The sequence below is a fragment of the Saimiri boliviensis genome, chromosome 12, assembly GCF_048565385.1.
Source record: "Saimiri boliviensis isolate mSaiBol1 chromosome 12, mSaiBol1.pri, whole genome shotgun sequence".
Taxonomy (NCBI): domain Eukaryota; kingdom Metazoa; phylum Chordata; class Mammalia; order Primates; family Cebidae; genus Saimiri; species Saimiri boliviensis.
The window spans coordinates 1339861-1366608 of record NC_133460.1 but is presented as its reverse complement, the minus strand read 5'-3'; the positions used below and the strand labels follow the sequence as shown (position 1 = coordinate 1366608).

The 26748-nt window shown below is 40.0% G+C and overlaps 1 protein-coding gene across 3 annotated transcripts in view; it reads left to right on the top strand.

The window, feature by feature from the left end:
- The window catches only part of ATF7IP2 (activating transcription factor 7 interacting protein 2), a 144664-nt gene that overhangs the window by 41757 nt on the left and 76159 nt on the right, over nt 1-26748 (top strand). Inside the window, exon 1 of one of the 3 annotated variants that reach the window (XM_010349375.3) lies at nt 20460-20545. The exons of 1 other annotated variant lie outside the window; for it this stretch is intronic. The gene's annotated coding sequence lies outside the window, so the exon portion shown is untranslated. Of the gene's footprint in view, nt 1-20459; nt 20546-26748 lie in introns of those variants that run through there. One more of the 3 variants, XM_074381619.1, reaches the window with a different exon arrangement.

Sequence of the window (26748 nt, the reverse complement as noted above, 5' to 3'; positions counted from 1 at the left end):
TCACAGTAGATCTCTCAGCAGAAACCCTAAAGCCAGAAGAGAGTGGGGGCCAATATTCCTTAAAGAAAAGAATTTTCAACCCAGAATTTGATATCCAGCCAAACTAAGCTTCACAAGCAAAGGAGAAATAAAATCCTTTATGGACAAGCAACTGCTGAGAAATTTTGTCACCACCAGGCCTGCCTTACAAGAGTTCCTAAAGGAAGCACTAAACATGGAAAGAAACAACCAGTACCAGCCACTGCAAAAACATATTAAATTGTAAAGACCATCAACACTATGAAGAAACTGCATCAACTAATGGGCTAAACAACCAGCTAGCATCAAAATGGCAGCATCAAATTCACACATAACAATATTAACCTTAAACGTAAATGGGCTAATTACCCCATTCAAAAGACATGGACTGGCAAATTGGATAAAGAGTCAAAACCCATTGCTGTGCTGTATTCAGGAGACTCATCTCACATGCAAAGACAAACATAGGCTCAAAATAAAGGGATGGAGGAAGAGTTACCAAGCAAATGGAGAGCCAAAAAAAAAAAAAAAAGCAGTGGTTGCAATCCTAGTCTCAGATAAAACAGACTTTAAACCAAGGAAGATCAGAAGAGACAAGGGCATTACATAATGGTAAAGGGACAAGAAGTAAAGTTAGCAACAAGAGCTAACTATCCTAAATATATATGCACCCAATACAGGAGCACCCAGATGCATAAAGCAAGTTCTTAATGACCTACAAAGAAACTTAGACTCCCACACAAGAATAGTGGGATACTTTAACATCCCACTATCAGCATTAGACAGATCAATGAGACAAAATTAACAAGGATATCAAGGAGTTGAACTCAGATCTGGACTAAGTGGACCTAATAGACATCTACAGAACTCTTCACCCCAAATCCGCAGAATATACATTGTTCTCAGCACATCATCACACTTATTCTGAAGTTGACCACGTAATTAGAAGAAAAACACTCCTCAGCAAATGCAAAAGAATTAGAATCATAACAGTCTCTCAGACCATAGCACAATTAAATTAGTACTCAGGATTAAGAAACTCACTAAAAACCACGCAATTACATGGAAACTGAACGACCTGCTCCTGAATGACTACTGGATAAATAATGAAATGAAGACAGAAATAAAGATGTTCTTCAAAACCGATGAGAATGAAGACACAATGTACCAGAATCGCTGGAACACATTTTAAAGCAATGTCTAGAGGGAAATTTATAACACTAAATGCCCATAAGAGAAATGGGGAAAGATCTAAAATCAACACCCTAATGTCACAATTAAAAGAACTAGAGGAGCAAGATCAAAACAATTTAACAGCTAGCAGAAGACAAGAAATAACTTAGATCAGAACAAAACTGAAGGAGATAGAGACACAAAAATTCTTTCAAAACATCAATAAATCCAGGAGCTGGATTTTTGAAAAGATCAGCAAAATAGATGAACCACTAGCCAGACTAATGAAGAAAAGAGAGAAGAATGAAATGGATGCAATAAAAAATGATAAAGGGGATATCACCACTGATCCCACAGAAATGCAAACTACCATCAGAAATTATTACAAACACCTCTATGCAAATAACCAGTAAATCTAGAAGAAATGGATAAATTTCTGGACACTTACACCCTCCCAAGTCTAAATCAGGAAGAAGCTGAATCTCTGAATAGACCAATAACAAGGTCTGAAATTGAGAGAGCCTACAAACCATAACAAGTCCAGGACTAGATGGGTTCACAGCCGAATTTGACCAGAGGTACAAAGAGGAGCTGGTACCATTCCTTCGGAAACTATTCAAACAATACGAAAAGAGGGAATTCTCCCTAAAAAATTCTTTTAGGGAATTCTCCCTCATTTTATGAGGCCAACATTATCCTGATACCAAAACCTGGCAGAGACACAACTGAAAGAGAAAATTTCAGGCCAATGTCTGTGATGAACATTGATGTGAAAGTCCTCAATAAAATACTAACAAACTGAATCCAACAGCACATCATAAAGCTTATTCATCACTATCAAGTCAGCTTCATCCCTGGGATGCAAGGCTGGTTCAACATACACAAGTCTATAAACGTAATCCATCACATAAACAGAACCAAAGACAAAAACCACATGATTATCTCGATAGGTGCAGAGAAGGCCTTCAACAAAATTGAACAGCCCTTTATGCTAAAAACTCTCAATAAACTAGTTATCAATGGAACATATCTCAAAATAATAAGAGCTATTTATGATAAACCCACAGCCAATATCATACTGAATGGGCGAAAACTGGAAGCTTTTCCTTTGAAAACTGGCACAAGACAAGGATGCCCTCTCTCACCACTCCTATTCAACATAGTATTGGAAGTTCTGGCCAAGACAATCAGGCAAGAAAAAGAAATAAAGGATATTCACTTAGAAAAAGAGGAAGGCAAATTGTTTCTATTTGCAGATGACATGATTCTATATTTAGAAGACCCCATCATCTCAGCCCAAAATCTCCTTAAGCTGATAAGCAACTTCAGCAAAGTCTCAGGATACAAAATCAATGTTCAAAAATTACAAGCATTCCTATACACCAGTAAGAGACAAACAGAGTCAAATCATCAATGAACTCTCATTCACAATTGCTACAAAGAGAATAAGATACCTAGGAATACAACTAACAAGGGATGTGAAGGACCTTTTCAAGGAGAACTACAAAACACTGCTCGAAGAAATGAGAGGACACAAACAGTTGGAAAAACAATCCACGCTCATGGTTAGGAAGCATCAATATTGTGAAAATGGCCATACTGCCGAAAGTAATTTACAGATTAAATGTTATCTCCATCAAGCTACCATTTACTTTTTTCACAGAATTGGAAAAAGTCACCTTAAACTTTGTATGGAACCAAAAAAGAGCCTGTATAGCCAAGACAAACCTAAACAAAAACAAACAAACAAACAAAACTGGAAGCATCATGCTACCTGACTTCAAACTATACCGCAAGGCTACAGTACTCAAAACAGCATGATACTGGTACCAAAACAGAGATAGAGACCAATGGAATAGAACAGAGGCCTCAGAAATAACAACACACATCTGCGACCATCTAATCTTTGACAAACCTGACAAAACAAGCAATGAGGAAAGGATTTCCTATTTAATAAAAACTAGCTAGCCATATGCAGGAAGCTGAAACTGGATCCCTTTGTTACACCTTGTACAAAAGTTAACATCAAATGGGTTAAAGATTTAAACATAAGACCTCACACCATAAAAACCTTAGAAGAAAACCTGGGCAATAATGCTCAGGACATAGGCATGGGCAACGACTTAATGACCAACACCAAAAGCAATGACGACAAAAGCCGAAACAGACAAATGAAATCTAATTAAACTTAAGAACTTCTGCACAGCAAAAGAAACTATCATTAGAGTGAACTGGCAACCAACAGAATGAGAAAAAATTTTGCAGTCTACTCATCTGACAAAGGGCTAATATCCAGAATCTACCAAGAGCTTAAACAAATTTACAAGAAAAAAACAAACCCATCAAAAAGTGGGTGAGGGATATGAACAGACACTTCTTAATAGAAGACATTTATGCAACCAACAAACATATTTTTAAAAAAGCTCATCATCACTGGTTATTGGAGAAATGCAAATCAAAATCACATTGAGATACCATCTCATGCCAGTTAGAATGGTGATCATTAAAAAAACAGGAGACAGCAGATGCCAGAGAGGATGTGGAGAAGTAGGAACACTATTAAACTGCTGGTGGGACTGTAAATTAGTTCAGCCATTGTGGAAGACAGTGTGGTGATTCCTCAAGGATCTAGAATCAGAAATACCATTTGACCCAGCAATCTTATTACTGGGTCTACACCCAAAGGATTATAAATTGTTCTATAATAAAGACACATGTCTATGTATGTTTATTGCAGCACTGTTGACAATAGCAAAGACTTGGAACCAACACAAATGCCCATCAATCATAGACTGGATAAAGAAAATGTGGTATATATACACTATGGAATACTATGCAGCCATAAAAAAGGATGAGTTCATGTCCTTTGCAGGGGCATGGATGAAGCTGGAAACCATCATTCTCAGCAAACTGACACAACAACAGAAAACCAAATGCCACATGTTTTCACTCATAAGTGGGTGTTGAAAAATGAGAACACATGGACACAGGGAGGGGAACATCATGCACCAGGGCATGTTGGGGAGTTGGGGTCTAGGGAAGAGATAGCAAGTGGTTGTGGGATTGGGGAGGGATAGCATTAGGAGAAATACCTAATGTAGATGAAGGGGTGATGGATGCAGCAAACCACCATGGCACATGTATACCTATGTAACAAACCTGCACATTCTGCACATGTGTCCCAGAACTTAAAATATAATTAAAAAAAAAAAAAAGCAAATGGGGTATTAAAGTCTCCAGGATAATTTTTATCTTTCGTTTGTCAAGTTTTGCTTCATACATTTTTGAGCTCAGTTGTTAGGTGCATATATGCTATATTTTCTTTATGGATTGACCCTTTTATCAGTATATAATGTCAATCTTTGACTCTTGAAACAGTTTTGATTTAAAATCTATTTTGTCTGATATTATAATAGCCACTTTATCTTTTTTTTTGGTTACCATTTACATAGAATATCTATTTTTATCTTTTCACTTTCAACCTACTTATATCTTTGCATATAAAGTAAATCTCTTATAGAAGCTACATAGTAGGATTGTGTTCATCTTTTAAATCCATCTTGTCAATCCACCTTTGCTTTTTTTAAATTTTTTTTTAATTGCAGATCTGGGTACCACACCTCTGCTTTTAAATGGAGACTTTATTCTATTAACATTGAAAGTAATTACTGATAAGGAAGGACTTAGTATTTGTTTTTTCTCTGTCTTTTTTTTTTTTTTTTTTAAGACTGAGTTTCTCTCTTGTTGCCCAGGCTGGAGTGCAATGGTGTGATCTCGGCTCACTGCAACCTCCGCCTCCCAGGTTCAAGTGGTTCTCCTGCTTCAGCCTCCTGAGTAGCTGGGACTATAGGCATGTGCCCCGGTGCTGGTCTAATTTTGTATTTTTTGTAGAGACAGGGTTTCTCCATGTTGGTCAGACTGGTCTCAAACTCCCAACCTCAAGTGATATGCCCGCCTCAGCCTCCCAAAGTGCTGGGATTACAGGTGTGAGTCACTGTGCCCGGTGTATTATGCATTTTCATACACACTGTCTTGGGTCACTTCAGTCTCTGCCTTCTGGGTTCAAGTAATTCTCTGGCCTCAGCCTCCTGAGTAGCAGGGATTACAGACATCCACCACCATCCATGGCTAATTTTTGTATTTTTAGTAGAGACGGGATTTAATCATGTTGGCCAGGGTGCTCTTGAACTCCTGACCTCAAGTGATCTGCCTGCGTTGGCCTCCCAAAGTGAGGGGATTACAGGTATGAGCCCCCACACCCAGCCTCTTCATATCTGTTTATGGTTGTTGTTTCTCAATTATTCCATTCCTTTTTTTTTTCTTTTGTGTTTAAGTGATTTTTTTTAGTGTACCATTTGTATTCATTTCTCATATCCTTTTCGGTTAATTTTTAAAAATTTATTTTATTAGTAGTTACCTGAAGATTACAACTATACTCTTAAACTACTATATTATTATCACCTTAATTCAATAGCATACAGAATTTCTGCTCTTATACAATTTCTTACCTTCCCACATATTGTTGCTATCACAATTTTTTGTTTTATATATATGGCCTCACTCTTTCACCCAGGCTGGAGTGCAGTGGTGTGATCTTGGCAAACTGCAACTTCTGGTTCCTGGGTTCAAGTGATTCCCCTGCCTCAGCCTCCCCAGTAGCTGGGATTACAGGTGCCTGCCACCACACCCAGCTGATTTTTGTATTTTTGGTAGAGATAGGGTCTTGCCATGTTGGCCAGGCTGGCCTCAAACTCCTGACCTTAGGTGATTTGCCTATCTTGGCCTCCCAAAGTGCTAGGATTACAGACGTGAGCCACCACATTCAGTCTTATTACAAGTATTATCTTTATACATTGTGTGTATTAATATAGACTTATTTTTGTATGCTTAAAATCACATAGGAATAAAATAATGGGCAATTAATGAAAAATAATATAATGCTGGTGTTTGTATTTTTCTGGGTAGTTACCTTTACCAATTTTCTTCTTCATATAGCTTTGTATTACTGTTCAGTGTCCTTTTATTTTCTTTCAGCGTTTCTTGAAGGAGTCATTTTAGCATTTCTTGTAGAGCAGTTTTGCTAGTGCCTTATTCCTTCAGCTTTTGTTTATCTGGCAATGTCCTATTTTCTTTATTTTTGAAGGCTAGTTTTGCCAGGTATAGAATTTCTGGTTGGCAGTGTGTGTGTGTGTGTGTGTGTGTGTGTGTGTGTGTGTGTGTGTGTATGTGTGTGTGTTTGCTTCGTTTTCATTTTCTTTTTTCTTTCAGCACTTTAAATTTGTCATCCCACTTTCTTCTCATGTTCTTCGTTTCTACTGAGGAATTGGCTGTTGATCTTCTGTAGGATCATCTCTACTTGACAAAGTGCCTCTCTCTTGCTGCTTTCAAGATTCACTCTGTATCTTTGGTATTTGATAGTTTGATGATAAAATATGTTAGTGTGAATAACTAGGCATAGTGGAACACCTCTGTAATCCCAGTACTCCAAGAGGCTGAGGTGTGAGGATTGCTTGAACCCGGGAGGCAGAGGCTACAGTGAGCTAAGATTGCACCACCAAACTCCAGCCTGGGTGACAGAGCAAGTCCCCATCTCAAATATCTATCTATCTATCTATCTATCTATCTATCTATCTATCTATCTGTATATATATAGATATATAGAACCATTGCAGTATATATATATGTATATGTTAGTGTAGATTCTTTGCATTTATCTTTCTTGGAGCTCTTTGTCTCTGCTTCAGCATTCAGTTCTTTTTTTCTCTAATGATCAGCCAGAGTTAAAATCATGGCATAGGATCTTCTCAGGTCTTTTATGAATTTTTATCATGCTGTGGGCAAGGTCATGGCTTTCAATAGTCCCCAAGATTCATCGTTGGTTTTTACTGCCCTAATTAGCTGGTGAATCCTAATCATAAGCTTTTCCTCCAAAGTGTTCTTTTTTCCCTCAACTATAATATTTCGTCTCATGTGGCAGCAAGTTGTTCATTTGTCTTTCAGTGTTTATAAGGGATGTCCTCCAAATAGCCCTGTTTTTGCCCTGAGAGTTGTTTGAGGTCTTTCTTTTTTTTGAGATGGAGTCTTGTTCTGTCTCCCAGGCTGGAGTGCAGTGCCATGATCTTGGCTTACTACAACCCCTGGCTCTCAGGTTTAAGTGACCCTCTCCTGCCCCAGCTTCCTGAGTAGCTGGGATTACAAGCATGTGCCACCAAACCCAGCTCATTTTCATGTTTTTAGAAGAGAGAGGGCTTCATCACGTTATCCAGGCTGGTCTCGAACTCCTGACATCAAGTGATCTGCACTCTTTGGCCTCCCAAAATGCTGGAATTTTAGGCATGGGCCAGCATACATGGCCTGTTGCTGTAGTCTTGTGTGTGAAATCTGTTGGGCAGGATTGCAAGCTAGAAACTTAGGCAGGATTTCTTCCTTCCTTCCTTCCTTCCTTCTTTTCTTTTCTTTTTCCTTCCTTCCTTTCTTTCCTTCTTCTTTCTTTTTCTCTCTTTCTTTTTCAGAGACAGGGTCTTGCTTTGGTGACCAGGCTGGAGTACAGTGGTGCTATCATGGCTCACTACAGCTTCAACTTCCTGGACTCAAGGGATCCTCCCACCTCGGCTTCCCAAGTAGCTGGGACTACAGGTGTGAGCCACCATGTCCAGATAATTTTTTTATTTTTGTAGAGATGGGGGTCTCATATATTGCCCAGGCTGGTCTCAAACTCCTGGCTTCAATCAATCCTCCTATCTCAGCCTCCCAATGTGTTGAGATTACAGGTATGAGCCATTGTTACTGGTCTGAGGCAGGATTTCTGTGTTAGTCTTGTGACAGAATTCCTTCTCTGGGAGGCCTGTTTTTTCTCTTAACATCTTAAACTAATTGGATTAGGTTCACCCACATTATTGAAAGTAATTTACTGAAAGTCAACTGATTATAGATGTTAATCACATCTACAGAATATTTTCACAATGATATCTAGACTTATGTTTCAAACAACTGGATACCATAGTCTTGCCAAGTCATCACATAAAACTTAACTATCACAATAATCATACTTTAAAAAATATATTCATGATAACAGTATTTCTGTTTTATAATGGAATGTTGCATTCATAATCAGCAATTATATTGTTATGTATAATTTTTCCTTAAATAAATTCCAATTGTTCTATTTTAATGTATGCTTGTCAAAATGATATTATAAATGATATGTTGAAAAGCTAATCATGAATGAATGTATTCATTCATTTTCATTTTATGAGCTGCTTTTATTGAGTGTCTATTATATAGTCATATAATGGAAACAAGGAAATACAGTGATAATGAGAGGGTAGTGATAATTACATTTGTAATAGTAGTTGTAAAGTTTTATTAAGTACTTACTATGGGGCATATCATAAGTAAATTTTTAGTGCCACAAAAGAAATAGCACTCGAATATAAATTTTCCCAGCAAGACAATTTTTACTTCTATAGAAGGGTGCATCTCAGGTGAAGCAATGATGAGCGCACACCCGAACATGGGAGTGGAAGGGGTTCTTATCCCTGACACAAGTAGCCCCTACTGTTGTATCATTCCCCTATTAACTAGGGTTGGACCACACAATCTAAGCTAATTCTGATTGGCTATTTTAAAGGAATCAGGGGTATGAGTCAGAGTGGCAGGGTGAGTGGTTGGTGGGGGAAGGACAGTTATGAAACAGGTAACTAAAGGTGACTCTGATCAAAGCAGGTGGCCAGAAGAACAGATTTGAACTACTGATTAGTAGTGGGAAAGTTATTTACTAAAACTAGGGGTAAGGGAGTGAAGGGTACCAGGAAGTTAAACTTTAAAATGGAGAACAAAGGACAGAGGAGCTGAACATACTGATACATTAGTTCTTTGGAGAGGCTCTCAGAACTCATTGAACTTAACAATTTACAGGCTAAAACCTTTGAAGTGGAATTTATTATAGCCTACAATTTCCCCCCTTTTATTTTCTTAGTACTTCCTCCTCAAACTTTTTTAACATATCAGCTTTGCTGCTGAACTTAAACTTCTAAAACAAAAAAATCTTATCTGAATAAGGTGGAAAATTAAGGGAGGAATTAGTGAGTGCTTCTTCTATGAGTCTTTGCACCAGCCCATGGTTGCATGGTATAACACAACACCTGACAAGAATAAGTACACCTACTATGGCTGTGAGAGAAGTAAGAATTGAGACTAGAATTCCTTTCCATTAACTGAACCATTTTTCTAGTCACCCTGTGAAAGTGTGGTTTATCCCTGAGTTTTTGGGTAACTTATTAGACAGAGCAGTTAGACCTTGTAATGCCTTTGTTATACTTCCATCAGGGGCGATATTGTTTGGGATGAAGGTGCAACATTGAGTTTTAATTATGACACAACCCCCACCCTCTTTCTACTAGTATCATGTCTAAAGCTATTCAATTTTCCCAAACCATCTGGCTAGTAGTCCCTAATTGTTCAGCTATTCCTTTAACAGCATGTCTAGTGTAGTTAATAAACTGCTGTTGGTTGTAATAAATGCAATTTATCCAATCTATGTTCTTTTTGATTGTCACCTACCAAAATATTGACTGAAATTCTGTAGATCAAATTTTGATCTTGAGATTTAAATTTATCTGGTACTCCTTGTGAGACTCCAATTGCATGTAAATAAACATGAGAATCAAAACACCCATAAGGGGCTTCTCTTGCTTTATAATGTTGTATTTTTCCTCTCTCTGGATGATGAAATGCCAGGGGAAAGGAGTAGCCAATTGGACAGGGGCACAAGTGCCACTCCAGTTGCTTGGCAGAGTGTCCAGTGAAGGTCCACCACAATACCACCATGCATCTGCTCCACAGTGAAAAAGGATTGACTAATTGGTAAGTTCTTGAAAAGTCTTAAGCTCACCGAATCCCTTTGGGCCCAAGGAATGCTATTTTCTCCTTGTCATGAGAGACAAGAGGTGAACTTAGTGTCAGGAGACAGAAGCTGGATGGCCCTTGGGGGCTGACTTGTAGTGCGTTGAACTTCAGGATACAGCAGAGAGAGAGAACTTGGCATGTCTTGTTACCCCAGGCTGTGGAATCCTGAAAAAGAGTTACCATACATCCCATGCCTAGTCTACTGGAGGACCATCCTAGTGGAAAGGGGACAATCTGGGCCTCTGGCTTGCTGTGTGCACAAGCATACTTGCTTTTGTTTAACATGTGCACAGAATATTTGATCCATTTTAATGAGGCATTTGCATCTTGATATCCTGTCTTTATTGCTAAAGTTTATTTTAAATCATTTACTTCAACGTCTACTTTGCTCCTATCATTGAGTGTGGAAGGGATGACAATTTGATTAGAAGAAGGTCCAAAGGGAGAAGAGGGAGGAGGGGACAAAGAGGGTGAAAGATTAATAAAATGCATTTTGAAAGACCCTACGAGGTCTGTGCCAGCCAAGTTAGCTTCTATGATATAGAAGCAGCCTAAGGTGGGCTCATGATTAGTAGAGGTAGAGGTAAGAATAGAGAATTGCACTGGGTTGCATTGGTGCTGTTAATGATTAGAAGCCAGCAGTAGAACAAGGAAAGAAGAAGGAGTAATAAAGTAAATGAAGGAGGGTTAAACTTTTCTTAGCTTTAATTTGGTGGGGTTTCCCCCTGGGACTACGGCCCATGACTCTGGAGGGGGCAGTGCCTTCTTGACTCGGGTGTGTTGGGTCCATCCTTTCACTGCTGTCTGGACTACACGTTCAGTAGTTAGGAAGACTAAGTAAGGTCCTTCCCAGGCTGGCTTGAGCTTTCCCTAATTCTAGCTTTTGATGAAGATGTGATCCTCAGGTTGACGTTGATGTACTGGGAACTTTAGGGGTGGTGCCTGTGCTAAGAGACCTTTAGCTTTAAGAGAAGAGAAAGTAAAAGACCAAGTATACAATTTTTAAGAAATTGATCTCTTGTTTCTAAGATAGGAATGTCAGCAGTGGAGTGAAAATAAGGCAATCCATTGGGCATTTTATAAGAAGAAAGACAAATATCTTTCTATGGGGCAGTTCGGGTTCTCAGCAGGGCAGTAGGGAGGCACTTGGTCCATGGTAACTGAGTCTCCAGAACCAGTTTGGTTAAGTGGTTCTTTAAAGTCTAATTGATTCTTTCTTCTCTCCCTGATGAAGTTGGGTACCAGAAAGTATGGTATTTTCATCGAATGTCTAACGTTTGGGATAGCTTTTTAATGATGTATGAGATGAAATGAGTTCCATTGTCTGAGTCAAGATTTTCTGTTAGTCTAAACCTGGGTACTGTATTTTCAATTAGAGACTTGACTATATTATTGGCTGTTGCATTTGAAAAGGGGATAGCTTTGACCGAGTGAGTAAGATGATCTATCACTAGTAAATATTTTAGCTGACATATTGGAGGCATTTCTGTGTAATCAACTTGGATGCTTTAGAATGGTCATAAGCCTGGATTCTTTCCCCCAAGGGGCAATCTTTTAATAGCTTGTTTATTAGTTTTCTTACATACTAAGCAACTATCTGTAACTCGTTTGGCCGGGATATAAATTCCTATGCACCCATAAACTCTGAGAACTGCATCACACATGGTCTGGGGTCCCCAGTGGGTTCCCTGATGCAACTGGAACAAGATTTTCCTCGTAAGAGGTTTGGATAACATTTGTTTCTAGTCTGGCAATATCCATTTTCCTTTTGAGTTCTCTTTAGCACCTGTTTTTATTAGTTTTTAGACCAACAAATCCAAATACCATTTTATATTTGATAATGCTTCCTATATGATTTTATACTAGATCAGCTATATTTCACCTTTATATTAGTGTGCTATTAATGTTAGACTCAATTTTAATAAAACTTTATAGACATATTTATCCAATTTTAATGTCGGACCATAAGGTAATTTTTTATAGACTCTTTCTAACCCTTTATAATTTTTGTTAAATAACAGGTTAGTGCTTTATAAAAAAACCCCATTGTGCTTTTAATGTCCAGTTTACAGAAAAATTGGATAATACTTCTTTAACTTTAGCCAATATGTTTACACACAGAATTTCCTTTACAATTAACATTTCAAAACTTGCTTAAACCTTCAAAACAAATTTTTAACCTTTACTGTAGGTTAAAAATCTATATTCTTATGCCTCCTTATAATCCTTTTACTAAAAGTATAATTTACTTTTCTTACACACCTTGTACATAAACTGTTTCTTCAATAGTTTTACATTTAGAAGGGCTAATTACTTTTAAATTATACAACATTTCTTGCATAAATCCTCTTTTATAACTTTTTTTATGACTTTCGCAGGCAATCTTTGACACGCCTCAACTTTCTGACTTGTGGTAAACATCCCTTTCTTTAAACAATGAGTTAATTTACTTTAGGACAAAAATTTGCCACATAAGATTATTTTTACATAAATTCACCCTCCCTTTTTTTTTTTTAAGACAGAGTCTCACTCTGTCACCCAGACTGGAGTGCAGTGGAATGATCTTGGCTCACTGCAACTTCTGCCTCTCCAGTCCAAGCGATTCTCCTGCCTCAGCCTCCCAGGTAGCTGGGACTACAGGTGCATGCCACCACACCCAGCTAATTTTTGTATTTTTAGTAGAGATGAGGTTTCACCATGTTGGCCAGGATGGTCTCAATCTCTTGACCTCACAATTCGCTCACCTTGGTCTCCTACCATGCCCACCCACTCCTTTTTTATTTTCAAAGATATAACCATTTTTTTCCAAAGTAATCTTTCTTTATGTCTGTGGACTAGACTGCCTAAGGCCACAAGATTGGAAGTTTGGGTAACACACGTTACACTATTAACTTTAGGTAAACTTTACTTTTGTTGAAAACCTCATTAGTTTGGGATTTTAATTATGTGTAGAGCCTTGGACCTACACAGAAGTGCAAATAAGGTCTGGCTTATTCTACCACTTAACTCCATGTATCCTAGGTTTTACCTAGCTGTAAAGCAGGCCAGTTGTACAGCTGAGAAATCGTAGCCTGTTTGGCTATCTGATCAATATCTCTAAAGTCTTGCACTAACCAGTATGACCCATGTGGCTTCTTTACAGGCAGTACTGGAGTGTTATAGAGAGACATATAGGATTCAAGAAAGCCATCACAGAGAAGACCTTTAATCATTAATTATAGGCTTGGAATTTACCTTAGCTTTTAAAGGAATAGGGTATTAATTTCTTTTTATTATTTCCCCAGGGATTTTTAATTTAACTTGAATTGGAGGAAACTGTAATTTCCTTGATTCCTCTTTTTTTAATTTTTTCCATACCTGGGGATGGATATGTTCCTTGTTGGTGATGGTGAGCATGTTTAGGGAGGGGAGGAATTTTCCCTGATTAATATAGAGGCCTGAGCCAAATTTTAGCATTAAATATCTCTCTAAGAGGTTTGTTTCTGCCCCTGGAATTAACAGAAATTTAATATTAGCTGATTCATTTTTACATATGACTTTTGTTCTTTTTCCCATTTGAAACAGTCTCTTTTGAAGTGACCTATTTTTAAGTTGAAGCCTTTGTTTTCTTCTCTTTCTCTCCCTTCACCTCTGGCTTTCTGTGTTTCTCTCCATCTCTCTCTTTGACTCTCTCTCTTGCTCTCTCTCTCTCTCTGCTTGACTTTCTCACTCTCTGTCTCTGTCTCTGTCTCTGTCTCTCTCTCTCTCTCTGTCTGCATTTCTCTCTTTTTCTCTCTGACTCCCTCTTTGCCCCCATCTCTGTATGCTGGAGCCACCTTTATAAGTGTTTTCATTAACTTCTACCTGAATAACAGAAGTTTCTTAGCAGAGGGGTGGTTCCCCTCACACTCTTTGTTGCCTAGCAGGCCCAGCACAAGGCATAATTCAGTTCTTCCTGAGAGATGAGACTCTTATTATGAACATACTCTATAAAAAACTAACAGATCCAATCTTCATTTGACCCAAATTTTTGGCCTGAAAATTGAGGGTTTGAGGATTGGGTTTTGAGTCCAGATAAAACAACAATACTTTATTATTTGTTGCTTCTTTTTATTTTCTGTCTTTTCATTATCTTTCTAATATTTTAATATTAGGCCTAGGGGACCATTAGGAGGAATGTTATTGTTGCTAGCTTTATCGTTTTTACCTCTCACCTTACTTGGAATATATCCCATCTTGATGGTTTAGTGGTGAGACTCAATTTCCCTTATTGGAAATTTCTCATCTTTTGGGGTAAGGCTCAATTTCCCCTTATTGAAAATCTTTTGCCTTTTGGGTTAAGGCTCAATTTCCCTTATGGAAAATTTTCTCAACTCTTTTTAACCTCCAAGGCACCCTGACCGAGGAAGACTTCACCACCCCATGGCTTTTTCTTGCCTTGGTCCTGACCATCAAGAAAATACTTTGCCACTTTTGTAAAATTTTTTTTTTTTTTTTTTTTTTTTGAGACGGAGTTTCGCTCTTGTTACCCAGGCTGGAGTGCAATGGTGCGATCTCGGCTCACCGCAACCTCCGCCTCCTGGGTTCAAGCAATTCTCCTGCCTCAGCCTCCTGAGTAGCTGGGATTACAGGCACGTGCCACCATGCCCAGCTAATTTTTTGTATTTTTAGTAGAGACGGGGTTTCACCATGTCGACCAGGATGGTCTCGATCTCCTGACCTCGTGATCCACCTGCCTCAGCCTCCCAAAGTGCTGGGATTACAGGCTTGAGCCACCATGCCCGGCGTCGGGGCAAGATTTTTAAGAATCCGAGTTTAGTCCTCACATTTACGTGTGTTTTCTTTTCCTTTTCCTTTTCAGACAGTCTCGCTCTGTTGTGCAAGCTGGAGTGTAATGGCACGGTCTTGGCTCACTGCAACTACCACCTCACAAGTTCAATAGATTCTCCTGCCTCGGCCTCCCAAGAAACTGGGATAACAGGTACCTGCCACTTCTCCTGGCTAATTTTTTGTAATTTTAGTAGAGACAGGGTTTCATCATGTTGGCCAGGCTGGTCTCAAACTCCTGACCTCGTGATCTGTCTGCTTTGGCCTCCCAAAGTGCTGGGATTATAGGTATGAGCCACCATATCCAGCCCTTTCTCTTTTTTCTTCTTCCTCTTTTTTTAATTTTTAATTTTTTGCTTTTTTATTTTTGATCTTGCTCTGTCACCCAGGCTGGAGTGCAGTGAAATAATGATATCTTACAGCAGCCTGGAACTCCTGGCTGAAGCAATTTTCCCACTTCAGGGTCCTGAGTAGCTAGGAATATAGGCACACACCACCACACCTGGCTAATTAAAAAAACAAAACAAAATAAAACAAACTAACTAACAAAACTGTAGAGACAGGGTCTCTCTATGTTGCTCAGGCTGGTGTATGTTTGTTTTTAAGCTAGGAATGTTCATGGTAGGTTAGAGAAAAGGTAGAATAAAGTATCATTTTGTAGTACCAATTTGGTAATCACACAAATAGCCCTTTAGAAAATAAAATAGTAACAAATGTTTATTGAATACTTACTGTTTGTTAAGTACCTATTGAGCACTTTACACGAATTGAGTCAATGTAATTTAATTCATACAATAATACTAAGTGGTTACATTTTTACTGTGTGTTACTTATTGTTAGTAATTTCACCTCATACGTCAGGAAACTCAGGCATGGAGAAGTCTATTAATTAGGGTTCAGTCATGGAAAAAGGAAACCACTCCAGATTTCTCAAACATAACGCCATTTAGTACCGAGAATTAGATGCTTATAAGCTTTGTAAGGGCTTGAGGAGCTACCGTCACATTTGTTTTCTTTTCTTCTTCTTTTTTTTTTTTTTGAGACAGAGTTTTGCACTTGTCGCCCAGGCTGGAGTGCAATCGCACAATCTCAGCTCACTGCAACCTCTGCCTCCCAAGTACAAGCGATTCTCCTGCCTCTGCCTCCTGAGTAGCTGGGATTACAGGTGTCCCCCACCATGCCCAGCAACTTTTACATTTGTAGTAGAGATGGGGCTTCATTATATTAGTCAGACTGCTCTCAAACTCCTGACCTCAGGTGATCCACCTACCTCCCAAAGAGCTGGAATTACAGGTGTGACCCACTGTGCCTGGCCTCACATTTTTGTGTTGCTGCCTCTATGGTCCAGGCTGCCCCAAAGGGCAGAAAAGTTCAGAAAACTACTGTTATTACAGCTGCCTTAAATGACTGAGACAGGGACTGGTGGAAAAGAGAGCCAAAGCCTAAGGAAAAAACCCACAATAACCTGTGTCTCTGCCACTTTCCAAATTTCAGGAAGTGCATCATTCCGTTGGCCAAAACATAGGTGAATGCAGAACACAGGAGGCAAGGGCACCTGGGAAATATAGTTCCTTGCCTTAGGGGATGCTGAGAAGGGTGTGGAATGAATGCTTGCTTTTGTTTTCTATTGTTGCCATAAAAAGTTACCACAGACATAATGGTTTAGAACACTACCCACTTATCTTACAGTTCTGTAAGTCAAAAGCACAGTGGACTCAGCTGGGAACTCTGCTTAGGATCTCAATAGGCTGTCAGCCAGCTGAGGCTGTGCAGAATAATCTGCTTCTAGGTTCATTCAGGTTGTACGCAGAACTACTTTCATTCTCAAGGTTTACCTGTGGTCCCTCTCATCCTTCAAGCCAGGAACCATGGGTTGAGTTCTGTCTGTGCTTTGAAAATCTGTGAATTGTCTTTCTGCTGCAACTATGTGACTTGTCTGTTGCCTTTAGGGGTTCACATGATTACATTGTACTTACCAGGAAAATCCAGGCTAAGTACTCCATCTTAAGTCAGCTGATTATAACCTTAATCATATTTGTAAAGCCCTTTTGCCATGTAAGGCAACCAACCTCTTACAACCATAAGAGGCACACTAGGAGACAAAGATCGTGGGAGTACAAATTCTGCCCACCACAATCCTCATTGGAAGAAAACTAACAAACAAGAAAGCATTCCAACACAAAAATCTAAAGAATTTGCTCAAGATCATTGATATTCTCAGCTGTATTAATTTTAATAATAATAGTTACTGACCAGGCATGGTGGCTCACGCCTGTAATCTCAGCACTTTGGGAGGCTGAGGTGGGTGAATCACGAGGTCAGGAGTTCGAGGCCAGCCTGACCAGCATGGTGAAACCCCATGTCTACTAAAAATACAAAAATTAGCTGGGTGTGGTGGTGCATACCTGTAATCCCAGCTATTCAGGAGGCTGAGGCAGGAGAATGGCTTGAACCCAGGAGTCAGAGGTTGTGGTAAGCCAAGATCATAACGCTGCATTCCAACCTGGGCGACACAGCGAGACTCTGTCTCAAAAAAAAAAAAATAATAATAATAATAGTTACTATACATTAAGTGTCTCCTATAAATCAGGAAACGTACAAGAAACTGTATCTGTTATTATTATGTTAAGCATTATTTTAAAAAGTCAAACAGCAAACTGAGAGACTTCATAGTATTTCATGTAGCACATTATGTGAATTGATTTACATAACATGGGTAGGTTCTCACTGAAGTGCCTGAGACAATTTAGAACTCGATATATCATTTATTGATGCTGTTGCGGTTATTACATTTTATTTTATTTTATTTAGTTTTGAGAGGGAATTTCACTCTTGCTGCTCAGGCTGGAGGGCAATGACATGATCCAGCTCATGGCAACCTCCGCTTCCCAGGTTCGCCATTTTAGAGATAACATCACTGTGATTCTGAAAGGTGACCTGACTTGTCCAAGACCATGTGGCTGATAAGTGACTCAGCAAGGCTTTGAATATAGGTCCAACTTCAAATGTAGAAATAGATGTTAAGTATTTACCTCCATTGTGCAGTGGAGAAAAAAAAGAAAGAAAAGAAGTAGAAGATATTTATGTAATGAACTTTATTTTTTTTAATTTTTTTGAGACAGAGTCTTGCTCTGTCACCCAGGCTGGAGTGCAGTGGCGCTTCTCAGCTCACTGCAACATCTGCCTCATGGGTTCAAGCAATTCTCCTCCTTCGGCGTCCCAATCAGGATTACAGGTGTGCACCGCCAGGTCTGGCTAATATTTGTATTTTTAGTAAAGGTGGGATTTGGCCATGTTGTTCAGACTAGTCTCAAACTCCTGACCTCAGGTGATCCAGCAGCCTCAGTGTCCCAAAGTGCTGGGATCACAGGTGTGAGCCACCACGTCTGGCCAGCAATAAACTTTATTAACATAATCTCCAGTAAATATCAATTATTACCATTTTTTAATAGACCTAGAGTCTCACTATGTTGCCCAGACTGGTCTCCAACTCCTGCACTCAAGCTTTGTGTCCATCTCAGCCTCCCAAAAATGCTAAGGTTACAGGTGTGCACCTGTTCTATTATATTACTATTACTAAAATGAAATACAAGATTCCTAGTACCTTAAACAGACATAACAAAATGCCAGGATGACAGGTGTGAGCCTGGCCTCTCATATTACTATTGTTAAAATGATGTACAAGATATCCTAGTACCTTAAATAGACAGCATTCCTAAAGGCTAGTTACTCACTGTTGACTGAATTAATTCCAAATTCCTTATCTGACTGCAACTTACTACCTCCCACTCCCTTCCACACCATCTCTCTTAGCAACCCTATAATTATTTTCAAAATCATGTTCCAGAACAACAAAAATGTGCAGATTAGGATTGTTTTACATTTTTACTAATGTATTTAACATCTGACTTCATATAGTAAGTCTCTCTCTCTCTCTCTCTCTCTCTCTCTCTCTCTCTCCCCACCCCCCCTTGACAGTACCTTACTCTTATCACCCAGACTTGAATTCGGTGGTGCCATCACAGCTCACTGCAGCCCCTAATTCCTGAGCTTAAGTGATCCTCCCATTCTCTCAGGCTCTCGTGTAGCTAGGACAGTCATACATTACCTCATGCAGCTAACTTTATTTTTATTTTTGTAGAGAAGTGGGGGGGGTCTCACTTGGTTGCCCATGTTGGTAGATTCTCATATCTGCTTCTGTTTTCAATCTGTAGCAATATCACATGTCAGTTTTCCAGAGGCTTCTAGAAAATTCCATGGAACTCTCGTCACTCAGAATTTTAAAAGCATTCATTTTTCTTGTAGCTGGGAGTGACAAGGCAGGCAGCTCTACCCTCATGACAAGTGTGGTGACTCATGCCTGTACTCCCAGCACTTTGGGAGGCCAAGGCAGGTGGATCACCTGAGGTCGAGAGTTCAAGACCAGCCTGACCAATATGGAGAAACCCCGTCTTTACTAAAAATATGAAAAACAAAACAAAAAAACAGCTGGGTGTGGTTACACATTCGTATAATCCCAGCTACTGGGGAGATTGAGGCAAGAGAAGTGATTAAACCCGGGAGGTGGAGGTTGCAGTGAGCTGAGATCTTGCCATTGCACTTCAGCCTGGGCAGCAAGAGTGAAACTCTGTCTCAAAATAAAACAAAGTAAAAGAGGGTGTTATCAACATAATCCACAGTTATATTTCCTACACTTTCCTCACAGCAGGCAAGGACCACCTGCTGAGTGAGTTCATGGCATCCAAGCGGGTGGACACCTGAGGCATGGGGCCTCATGAAATCTGAAGCTGCTGAGGCTGGCAGGTTCCTGGAACAATTTAGTGAACTCAGGACTGTGGTGTGTCTGGGCCTGGTGGATGATGCCTGTAATCCCAGCACTTTGTTAGTCCAAGTCCGGTGAATCACCTGAGGTCAGGAGTTCAAGACTAGACTGGCCAACAGAGAAACCTCGTGTCTACTAAGAATATTAGCTGTGTGTGATGGCGGGTACGTGTAGTCCCAGCTACTTGGGAGGCTGAGGCAGGAGAATCCCTTCAGCCCAGGAGGGGGAGGTTGCAGTGAGCAGAGAACACGGCACTGCGCTCCAGCCTGGGCAACAACAGCGAAACTCGGTCTCAAAAAAAAGAAGAACTACAAGGCCCCTGAGTTGCGAATTTAAGGAGTCATCAAAAAAAAAGTAAATGAGATAAATATTTTCAAACACTATTGAAAAAAATCAAATCGGAAACTACTAATGGGGGTGAGGGGTTGTTTTTGTAAATAAGGTTTCATCGGTAGTAAGTTTCGAAAGCCTAAATCTTCACGCTGTCGCTCAAAAGAAAGACCCAGCTCAGGCGCCAGCATCTGCTGCACGGCGGGAAAGCCCCGGTGGCTGACGGGAAGAAGCGCACAGGGAGGCGAACCTCAGGCGCCCCTCAGCCGACTTCTATTTCCTCTCGCGGTTCTTCGCTCCGCCCACTTAGCTGGCTGTGCCTGATTGGCTGGACTGCCGCACATTCGCGCTGCCATTGGTCCAGAGTCAGTCGGGGGTGGGCGTAGGAAGACCTACTCCGGCAGGTCCCGGCTGGACCACCATTGTTGGCGGCGGCTGCGGTTGAAAATGGTTGTGGGGTTCGCGGCGGTTGGCGCGGCGCTGCTGTAGGTACGTTGGCACCGGGCGAGTGTCCTGCAGGAGAGGCAGTTGGCGGGGCGGCGGTCCTGGTCGCCTGAGGGCCGGCCCCGGAGGCCTCGGAGCGCCGGGCAGGCCAGGGGTTTGCGACTAGGCTATGCTGCCTGAGAAGCGCCGGCGGGGCGGCCTGACCGGGCGGGAGGAGGCCGGTGAGAAGCGGGTGGCCGCTTGTGCGCGGTTTTCGGAGCAGGGCGCTGCTGAAGCGGAGAGGCTTGCGGCCCCGGGCCGTGGCGGGACTAGGGGTGCGGGGCGGGACTCCACTGCGGAGGAAATTGGTCTCGGTGGTTTTTGTCCTGAGGAGTAAGTAAAAGCTCGCTCTTGTCGAGAATGCTTTTAGCAGTTAACAGATGAATGTCTCCACCTCTAACGTTAGAGTTCTATTGCCAGATGTTCTTGAGTCTTTTTAATCATCTAATGAAGCCAGGTGCCAGCCTGCAACCGGATCCCGCCAGGCAGCCTTGAAATTTGTTACGAAGTGGGGACCGGAGCATCAGGAAAAAAAAAACAAAATTCTGAGTACAGTGCTGAAATCCCATACCTCTGTTGAGCTTGCCGGTGAAGGGATACTAGGATTTAATGATGAGGACTTCCTTAAGGCAGAAGTCCGTTTTTATCATTTTAAGAGAATTTCATCTTATCCTCGCTCGCTAACCAACTTCCTCCAAGTTTGGCCAGCAAGTTTAAGAGAGGAAGTAATAATTATTTTTGCTTCGTTTCTGTTAAAACCCTGCCGCACTTAAGGAAACGGACTTCTCCCTTTCCATGTTCCTGTGTTGAAAATGAAGTTTTTAACCACGTGTTGCTTGCTTTATGACATAATGGCTTTTTCTGCTATGAAGACTTGTATATGGTTTAATATGTATAGAAAAAGACAGCTGTACCGAATAGTCCGCATTAGAAAAGTGATGTCATATTAACTTAGATTGTTATTCTAGACTGCGACTTAATACTATTATGATTTTGTCATATTTACCTATAGCCAGTAAATGACCTGCGACATAACTATTTGCAAAACAGATGGGGAAGACCAAGATAAAGATAAGTTATATCACAGGCAAGCAATTGAAAATGCAAAAATGAAACGTCTGAATGAAGGACTAATAACACTGAATTCACCTTTTGTGAAGTACACCTTTCTTCTTAGCTTGTTTATTCTGCAGTACGTTTGTAGAAGTGTTGACTCCGACCTTAATCAAATTTACTTCACTCTCAGTCTTATCTGCAGATATGTACAGACCACATCTTAAGATTGACTTCTGCTTCGACAGAAATAAATGAGCCAGTGCCTTATTGGAAATGATTTGCATGTTTTAAGAACTGGTGTACATAGGTACATCTTAAATGTTCTGCTTTCCTTGCCTTATGCAGGTACTTCACCTCAGCCTTCAGTTGCATTGTATTTCCTTGCTACTTAATATCTTGAAATCTGGTATGAAACTGTTGCATGATCCCTGCATCGTTGCTTGTGCATATATCTTAGTTCTCTTATAGTGAGTGTGCACAGATCTATTTCATTTGATGTAATCAAAGTTTAAATAATATATTTGATAGTTAATAATAAAATAAATCTTTAAGTGCACAAGAGTAATAGTTGTCATTGCTGAGTGAGATAATACAAAATACCAAGAATCGTATTCTCTCATTCTATGTCATAGTCTTACTTATTTTATTTCCCCCCTACCCACCACAGACACTGTGGTGACTTACCTATCTTATTTATTTTGTTTTTTTTATTTATTTATTTATTTATTTATTTATTTATTTATTTATTTTGAGGCAGAGTTTTGCTCTTTCACTCAGGCTGGAGTGAAGTGGCCTGATCTCAGCTCACTGCAACCTCCACCATCTGAGTTGAAGCGATTCTCCTGCCTCAGCCTCCCAAGTAGCTGGTATTATAGGTACCTGACTAATGTTTGCATTTTTAGTAGAGACAGGGTTTCACCATGTTGGCCAGACTGGTCTTAAATTCCTGACCTCAGTTGATCGGCCCAGGTCGGCTTCCCAAAGTGCTAGGATAATAGGTAGAGCCACTGCAGCTGGGCTATCTCATATTCTTATATAATTTAGATACTTATTCTGCATTGCAGTAGACTAGAATAGCTTTTCATTTTTACCAATCTGGGTGGGACAGATTGGAGTCCCCCAGTATCTGCAGAGAAATAACTTTTTGGAGGAAAGGGAGATAATATATTGGATTTTTTTTGAACTCCTGATTAAGTTTGTAGGACTATAATGAAATGTTTAGAGAGGTCTTACTAAAGTTAGCCATTAATTAGAGGAACTACGTGTATCTACTAAATGTGGTGATTTCCATTGGTATACCTCTGAGGCCTAGTGTGTACAATATGCTGTTGTGAAATAGCTTATCAGATAGCCATGGCAAAAGTTGCCTAGGCCTTTTTAGTACTCTTTATTAAGGAGACTGATTTTGGGAGGCTTTTCAGTACTTGTTATTGAGGAGAGAATAACTTTGGGTGGCTTTCCAGAGCTTCATTTTTTAAAGTAAATATTCATTAAACACCATTTATTAAAACTAATATAAAAAAGGCATCTCACTGAGGATATAAAAATTATTTATAGTGGGAAATTTAGATAAGGAAGTAATAGTTCTTTCTGGTATGTTTTTTTGAAGAGGTGATCTTTAAACTTGAAAGAGTAGACTAGGGAAAGATTGATAGATGACAATTCTGGTGAGTTTCAAAAGTGAAGGTTAGGTTTATAAGAAGATTCAGTTGTTAGCTCCAGTTAAAGACAAAATACTGTGGAAAAAAAGATAATGCAATTGTGGTAGTCTATCTGGCTATACAGAGAATATTTACCCAAATTTAACTGAAAATGCGATGAGCCAGAAAAGATATATGAACTACAGAACTGGATCTATGAATGATAGGAAGGCAGACCAGAATACTTTTCGCCTCCTCCCCTTCTTCCCATGTGCAGAAGAACTGGCTGTAGGAAATCTAGCTAATTACATGAACTTCTTTATAACTTGGAGGGAAACTCTTGGAGCTGTAAGTGCTCCCTGTACAATGGTTACCATCCCCTACCATCCAATTAAAATGTTTCCTCCCCACTTCCAAAAAAGTTCATATTTGAGCTAAATCTTCATCAGCAGTTATAGAAAATGGATATGGCTAAAATTTGTAACTCAAGAAATAGAGTGAAAATATTTTAAAGTGCTGAGATTTTAAAAACAAGTTGTTAAAGTGATGGCCACTAGATATTAAGGAGTACTTGCAAGCAACTGCTTTATTTCATAATGAGCATTTTATACTATTGATAAAACCTGAAAACAGTAATGTCAGAATTCTAGCATTCAGGTGATGTGGATGCTGCTGATCTATGAACCACACTTGGCATTACTTATGAGACCGGTAGTCCTAGCTACTCTGGAGAATGAGATGGGAGAATTGCTCAGCCCAAGAGTTGAAGGTTACAGTGAGCTATGATCACACCCTGGGTTACAGAGATATACACTGTCTCAAAAAAAAAAAAAAAAAGAAAAAAAGAAAAGAAAAGAAAATGGTGGGCTGGGCATGGTGGCTCAAGCATTTTGGGAGGCCAAGTAAGTTGGATTGTTGGAACGCAGAAGTTCAAGACCAGCTTGGGCAAGATAGTGAGCCTCATCGCTTTAAAAGGAAAAAAAAAAGAATATGGCAGAAAATTATGAAATGGAAAACTGTATAATAGCAAGTTAGCAAACTTAAAATTCTTTGACAGTCTTTTGTCATTTTTGTTTACTTTGGCAATCTTGATACATGTTTAATAAAAACGATCAAGAAAAAGAAACATATCACTGATATCAAGAATGAGGCTGGGTGCAGTGGCTCATGCCTGTAATTCCAGCACTTTGGGAGGCCAAGGCAGGAGGATCATCTGAGCTCAGGGGTTCAAGACTAGCCTGGCCAATGTGGTGAAACCTCATCTCTACTAATATCAAAAAAATTAGCCAGGCATGGTGGCACATGCCTGTAATCCCACCTACTGGAGAGGCTGAGGCGGGAGAATTGCTTGAATCCTGGAGGCAGAGGTTGTAGTGAGCTGAGATCCTGCCACTACCCTTTAGCCTGGGCAACAGAGCAAGACTCTGTCTTTAAAAAAAGAAGAAAGAGGTATTCTCATAGAGAATACTATGAGAATTTTGTGTTGCTAAATTTGAAATTGTGCTGAAATGGAAAAATAGGTAAAATTGACACCAAAAGATACAAAAAGTGTGCATGGTTGTTGTATTTTCTGTATCTTCTTCTTTTTTTTTTTCTTTTTTTTGAGACAGAGTTTCACTCTTTTGCCCAGGCTGGAGTGCAGTGTTACAATCATACTTCACTGCAACCTCCGCCTCCCTCCTCCCCCAGGGTTCAAGTGATTTTCCTGCCTCAGTATCCCAAGTAGCTGAGATTACAGGCACCCGCTACCATACATGACTAATTTTTGTGCTTTACTTTAGTGGAGATGGGGTTTCGCCATGTTGATCAGGCAGGCTGGTCTTGAACTCGTGACCTCAGGTGATTCACCCGCCTTGGTCTCTCAAAGTGCTGGGATTACAGGCGTGTGCCACTGTGCCCAGCCTTTTTTTTGTTTTTGTTTTTGTTTTTTAAACTGGAGATTATGCCTCACTGTTGCCTAGGATAGTTTGGAAGTCCTGGGCTGTTTGAGCCCTGGCTTCCCAGAGTGCTGGGATTACAGGTGTGAGCCACTGCTCCCAGCTGGTTCTACATCAATTTTAATTAAAAACCTTTACCACTAGGTTAACTCCAGGCCCAGGTGGCATTAGTGGTGAATTATTCTAATATTTAAGGAAAAATAACACCATTCACACACAAACTGTTCAGAGACTAGAAAGACTTTGTAGTTTGTATGAGGCCCGCAAAAGTTTGATATCAAAACCTGATAAAAGTAGACCCATTTCTCATTAACATTGATATAAAAATTGTAAACATAATGTTAGCCATGTATAGGCCAGGCACAGGCCTGTAAAATTGCCTAATCTCAGCACTTTGGGAGGCCAAGGCAGGAGGATTGCTTGAGCCCAAGAATTTAAGACCAGCTTTGGCAACATAGTGAGACTCTGTCTTTAAAAAAAAAAAAATTGGCTGGGTATGATGGGCACCCCTGATGTCCCTGCTACTTGAAGGATCAAATGAGTCTTGTTTGAGTCCAGGAGGTCAAGGCTGTAATAAGCTGTGTTCATGCCTACTTTAGCCTGTCAACAGAGTGAGTCTCTGTCTCTAAAAGAAAAGAAAAATTTTTTAAATGACAGCATTAGACCAGGCGTGATGGCTCACATCTGTAAATCCAGCACTTTGGAAGGCCAAGGAAGGTGGATCACTTGAGGTCAGGAGTTTGAGACCAGCCTGGCCAACATAGTGAAACCCAATGTCTACTAAAAATACAAACATTAGTTGGGCATGGTGGTGGGCACCTGTAATCCCAGCTACTCAGAAGGGTTAGCAGGAGTAATGCTTGAACCTGGGAGGTGGAGGTTGCAGTGAGCCAAGATTGTGCTGGTGCACTCCAGGCTAGGTGACAGAGTGACACCCTGTCTCAAAAAAAAAAAAAAAAAAAAAACCATTAGAAAAATCTCATACCTGTGGCAGTGAAGGAATAGAACAAAAGGCATGAGACATAAACCAAAAAGTAAAAGACAAACAGAAATCAAACTACATACAGGTGGACCCTGAATTATGGTTTGACAGGATTTTTAGTTTATGATGCTGTGGGAAGTGATAGGCATTCTGTAGTATATAAATAAATTATATGAGAAATTCAGTACTTCAGTATAAAATCAACTCTGGGTTAAATTATTTTGCTCAGTTGTAGGCTAATATGAATGTTCTAAACATGTGTAAGGTAGGCTTACGCTTGGCTATGATGCTTGGTAGATTAGTTGTACCTGTATTAACTGCATCTTTGACCTAGGATATTTTCAATTTCTGTTAGGTTTATTGGGATGTAATACTATTGCAACTCATGCAGCATCTTTATATCAATAGTAATATGAAGGCTAAGTACAGTGGCTCATGTCTGTAATCCTAGCATACCTTGGTAGGCCGAAGATTCTTTGAGGCCAGGAGCTTGAGATGAGCTTCAGCACTATAGTAAGACCTTGCCTCTACAAAAACAATTTGAATTAGCTGAGTGTGATGGTGCATACCTGTAGTCCCAGCTCCTTGTTAGGC